The sequence below is a fragment of the Engystomops pustulosus genome, chromosome 2, assembly GCF_040894005.1.
Source record: "Engystomops pustulosus chromosome 2, aEngPut4.maternal, whole genome shotgun sequence".
Lineage (NCBI taxonomy): Eukaryota > Metazoa > Chordata > Amphibia > Anura > Leptodactylidae > Engystomops > Engystomops pustulosus.
The window spans coordinates 87,081,554-87,087,553 of record NC_092412.1 but is presented as its reverse complement, the minus strand read 5'-3'; positions in this window follow the sequence as shown (position 1 = coordinate 87,087,553).

The window sequence follows — 6,000 nt, the reverse complement described above, 5'->3', positions numbered from 1 at the left end:
GCAAGATAATAGAATGTTCAGTTAAATAAGAGGTCCAAAATAGATGTTTTTTAGTAAAATAGAAGCCAATGTAAAAGATGGAATGAAATATCTGCTTCTCGTTGTATAATAGACCATTTTAAGGTCACATACAAACAGCAGTATTAGGCAAAATTCAGATTACAAAATAGATTTCCCTGCAAGCCGATTACAACTGATGTGTAATGGACGGACTCTTGTTTACTGTCAGTTTTTGTTTCTATTATTCTTCTCCACGATGGAAAAGAATAACAGAAATCCATCATGGGGTTGTGAACTTGGCCTTACAGATGCATAACAAGTTGTGCATAGCTACATTTGGGCCCAGGCTTTGTTTCTATGTGCTGTGTTTTTAGGGTGAGACACATGGATCATCATATTACACAAGCCTTGAGGAGTCTTAGAACATTAGTTCTTTATTTGTTTCTGCTATTGAAGGTATAACACATTGGGGGTTTTTGAAACTTTTCACTGCTAAAAAGTCTTGCAAGACTATATACACCTCTTCATTAATCTGGCCTAAACTACTGCTAGTGCAACACTGTCCAAAGCCAGATTCATGACATAAAAAGTCTCATAATCACTCCAGCCCCCTGATATTCTATGTGCTGAGACTTTTTATGCATTTTAAGACTTTTTTTTGAGATTTTTTTAAAAATTATTCCAGACAGAAAATAGACCATAAGAGTATTTAATAAAGGGCCAAAACCCTTTGTTAAAATGTGAAAATTCGCTTGCTGCAGCGAGTGCGAAGGTCTGGGGAAAAGGGCTGACAAATGGTGGGAATAACAAGGCAGTTGCACTGCTCAAAATGAGCTAAGAAAAGTACTTCAATAATAATAGATAAAAAATTAAAAAAAAAACCTTTAAAAATTAATCAAAAGAATTATGCTATAAGTTTCCAGACCCAGTTATTCTGTCTGCGGTAAAAGAAGCAAAAGGAAACCCACACACCTTGCTTCTTTTACCACTGAGCCTTCACCGCTGCCCTCTTTCTCAGTATGCACATTGCAGAAAGTCACAGCTGTGTTCTGATGCTCCACCATCCATACACTCTTCCTCCAATCTTTGGGGGGCATTGGAAGGTGCATGTGCTATGGAATCCCAGCTAGGAAAGTCATTGTACAGAATGAGTGCATGCTCCATGACTTGTGGCTGAAATGATTTTGCTACTTTAAAGATGAGGATGAGCATGGCAAAGATTACATAGTTTACAGTAGAAAAAAGACACAAGTCCATCAATTTCAACCAAGAAAGGAAAGGAAGGGAAGGGATTGGATGAGGAAGGGATTTAGGGGAAACAATTCTATAAAACATAACTGTCAATGTTATATAGGTGTAAAAAGGCACCTAAGACCCTTCTTGAAGCTCTCTGCTCTCCCTGCTGTGACCAGTGCCGGACATAGGCTATTCCACAGATTGAAGTTCTCACAGTAAAAAAAAAAACCTTCCCTCTGGTGATTAAACAGACAGTGTCCCTTGTCTTTTGATTTAACCTGGAACAGCTTTCCATCTTATTTTTTGTATGGACCATACATATATTTATATAAATTAATCATACCCCCTCTTAGTTGTCTCTTTTCCAAACTAATTAAATCTAGTTGGTTTAATCTTTCCTCATAACTGAGACCCTCCAATTTTGTGGCTCTTTGTTGAACCCCTCTCCAGCCAGAACCAATCCCTGTCACGAGAGTCCATACCACTTTTGATACATGACAAGATCTTGCTGGTTTTAGAGGTAGCTGATTGACATTGCATGCTGGTATTTAATTTATGATCTTCCAGTACCCCCAGGTCCTACTCAACAAAGGACTCTCCCATATTTACTCCCCTAAGGACATATTTTACCTTTGGATTATTAGCCCCCTGGTGCATAACCTTACATTTATCCACATTGAACCTCATTTCCAAGTCGATGACCAAACACACAGTTTGTCCAAGTCACCCTGTAGCCTATGAACATCCATTACACTACACAGCTTGGTGTGATCTGCAAAAATAGACACAGTGCTATTAATTCCTACCTCTATATCAATGAAAAATAAATTAAATAATGGGCCATGAAAATAATAATTAAGTGAACCATATACCAGACAGCATACAATCAAGCTTGTGTTTAGTTCAGTACATAAAGCATCCAGAAAGCTGAGTACACTTATAAAATATCAAGAATGCCCCATCATACAGTTACCCAGAAAATTGGTACATTTGCAGCCTTCTGATCGTGAAAACACAGATAAACAGGAGAAATAAAAGTACAGTCAATGACTTATAGGAGTTAGAGTGCAATTCCTTATATCTCCAGTTGACTCTTCCCAGGACCAGTATTTTCCTTTTAACACATATTTGTGTTTTTCTTGCACAGATTTTGTATTGGATCTTGTATAGCCCTTCTATGTCTTGTTACTAAAGAAACAAATCAAGTTAAATGATTTTATTTTGCCATAGAGAAAACTTTATTTTAATTTAATATGACATTATTTACTTTTTGTTCCGTATAACTTTAGTTTTATTTCATTTCATGTTAAGTAACCCAGCCTTGATGAACTTGAAAGCCATTAAATAAAAGCTGATTGTACCCACCAAGTGTCGAATCTACACATATACATTTCACCAGTGGAAATCCCTGGGCTTAGGAAACTAGAACAAGTTCTTCTGTTTTAACTTTCTTTATTTTCTGACTGTAAAGGCCTATGGGGTAAATGCCAATCCTACAATCCTGAAGTTATATGGTTACTGTCAGCCAGCTCAAATGATGCTTCCTGTTCATTAGGCTTCCTTTCATCTACCAACAATGCACTGGCTTTGCAGCAATTCTTAGTCAACGCCCATCTCCTCAATAGCCTGTGAATAGTATTAAATAGTGTTTATGCTACCTATTGTTGCCCTTTGTGTGGTATGTCTAATTCACAGAGAAAAGTCTGCTTTTGTAGACTTAAACCGGCTACGTCATGGCACACTATGTGCCTTCTCATGGGATCCATTCCTGCTGAGTGATAACACTGTAGGCTTCAAATCCCCTGCAACAAAATCTACCACTTTTAATTTGGATTTTTTTTTGTTTATTTCCAGAATGAAACTTGAACGTCCAGACAGTTCTCTCAAGCATAAAAAATAGATTGTACTACCGTTTTATACACTTGACCTACATAATCCTCACACCAATGTTTAACCTGACCATAGTTACCTGTTGACTAGGTGAGATCTGTGTTCAGGTATGACTGATATTTGTATTCTCGTCTGGAGACAAGGTTCTACAGATACAGATCCCAATATTATGCAGGTTGTGACATCCTTGGCATCACAAAGCTAATGGCATCACAACTGGTAGGTAACACATCTATTCTATTAAAAACTAATAGCTGTAAGTTAAAAAATCTAGAATTTTTGATTTTATTTTTTGCCATATTGCCATGTTTTGTGCACCTGTTCCTGCAACATTGTTTCGTTTCCTACATATGAGATTTTCATAGTCTATAGTTGTATAGTGCATGCTGGAACAGATCACCAATGCCTAATAAAGTAAGTGTAAGGCAAACGTCCCAAGAAATCCCTTTATTTCATAAACAGAAGGAAAAATGACAAATCTGCATACTCCATCAAGTAATAATGCCTTTCTTTTAGGCTATATCCAGAACATGACCTCCTATTGTAATGAATCAACATGAGAATCTATAGAAAATGTCGGCATGATAACTTTTTAACCTCAAGAGATATTACAAATCTGATGGTGCCAGTTTATTTGTGATCCAATTCTGGATGTTAACATGACCATTGTATGTGCTTTCGGTGGTGGACAAGTGTTTTTTTTCTTACACCGTTCTGTAGGGATCAAGCTAGGTGAGGACAATCATCTTTTGGCAGCTTAATATTGTTTTCTCTGTAGGAACAAACCATTGCAGAAAAGTAATGTGATTTTGGAAATTCTCTGTTCCAATCTTTTCCTGCCTCAACATATGAACTCCAAGAACTGACTACTCCTTTGATGTCTAATAGACGATATTTCACCTCTTGACCACCATTGTCACCAGATAATTACTCTAATTAATTCAGTCTAAAATGTGTTTATTTAGTGGGAAGGGAGGTCCGGGGAAGATGCAAGGCCTCAGACCTTCCCCTCATGAATACGCCAGACTGCTTCGAGCGCAGTCTGGCGTTCCTATTGTACTGCTAAAAATGGGGTAGCGTTAGGAGCTGCAGCTCTTAGTGCTTTTATTAATGGGTGACAGGCCCTCTTTAAAGGTAACAATTATTACTGTATATACTCGTGTATAAGGCAAGTTGGGCAAAATGTGCTGAAAACCTCACCTCGGCTTATAAAGGAGTCAATAAGAAAAAAATAAACTTACAGTACAGGCAGTCCCTGGGTTACGCACAAGATAGGGTCCGGAGGTTTGTTCTTAAGTTGAATTTGTATGTAAGTCGAAACTGTATATTTTATCATTGTAGATCCAGACAAAAAAAAATTTGCCCCCAATGACATTTTTTGCTATAATGGGACCTAGAATTATCAATAAAGCTTCATTACAGACACCTTACAGCTGATTATTACAATCTAGGACTATAGTAAAGCATTCAGAAAGCTTCACCAGAGGTCAGAGGGATATGTTTGTAACTATGGGTTTTCATTAAGTCGGTTGTCCTTAAGTAGGGGACCGCCTGTACATACTCAGCACGGCTCCCGATCTAGTAGATCAGATGACAGTGGAAAATATTGCAAAAAAATAGGACCTGCTTGAAAAAGTGTGGTTCTGGCAGTCAGGTCACACTGTTTTGGATTACACACTACACCATCTCTGGTTGAATTCTCTAGTTTATTGTTCAGCTACAGCAAGTTTTATATGTTACATATGGTTGTAGCCATTTAGGCATTATTCTTGATTACAATTGGCTATAGATTAGTTTCAGTCATTAATATGCATAGTTAGTAAATGGTATGTTAGAATCTTAGTAGAATAGATATATATATATGGGAGTTTTCAAGGTGCCTGGTACCAGATGTTCTTTTCTCCAAGGTCACTCCTGATGTCAGCTTGGGGGTTACATGTACTCCAGAAGCCATTTTGGATAACTTCTCCACAGATCTGTCCCTTGTAAAAACCCCTTTTCATGCAATTTTATATGAAAACCCATTTAAGTTCCAGTATAAAGCACTGTGGTTGTACCTGTTAGTGGTTAATTTGCCCAGGTCACATTATTATTGTCTTGCTCCATTTTCAGACCTATATGAAAGTAATTGTTCTAAACAACTCTCCTTTATGTAGGACAATGTCTTAGATAATGGATTCACCTAGTGCTATTTGACCATAGCATGTCAAATCAAGGCTTTTCTCTTCTACTATTCACATGTCAGCTTACTGTCACTACCAAAGAAATGGTAAACACAGATGTGACCATCTTAAGAAAAAGGGCAAATCAGTTGTTTGATCTTTTTTTAACTTCAGTATTCTCGGTATAAGATGTTAACACATGTATGCATGACAGCAGAATGTGTATCATTACATGACTCACACAGTACTTACAGTCCTTGTCATCATCTACAATCTCAGGTTTTCAAACACCACCCTGTCTCGTAACACACCTGTTTAAACAAACAAACAAGGCAGAGGAAAACAGGAGACATAGGGGCTTATTTACCACAGTGCGACAGATGCACATGAAAGGGACATCTTGTGGTAGAGATAAGTAAGATACATACAGCATGCAAAGTTTGAATCCCTGGTCTAATTTCCCTCAAGGAAATGTTTGAAAATACTATATACCATATACATAACATGTTACTTATATAAGATAAAAGTAACAATTACTGATACATGTATTATAGATTTTTTTTGTACTTGACCTGTGTCTGCCTTATAACCTTACGTTGTGTGACTTGGATGAATTGCCCATTTGAGCCTTTTATTAACAAATTAAATTAACACATATTTATATATATCACCAAAAAATTGGAAAAAACACAGCATCTTAGGTATATTACGT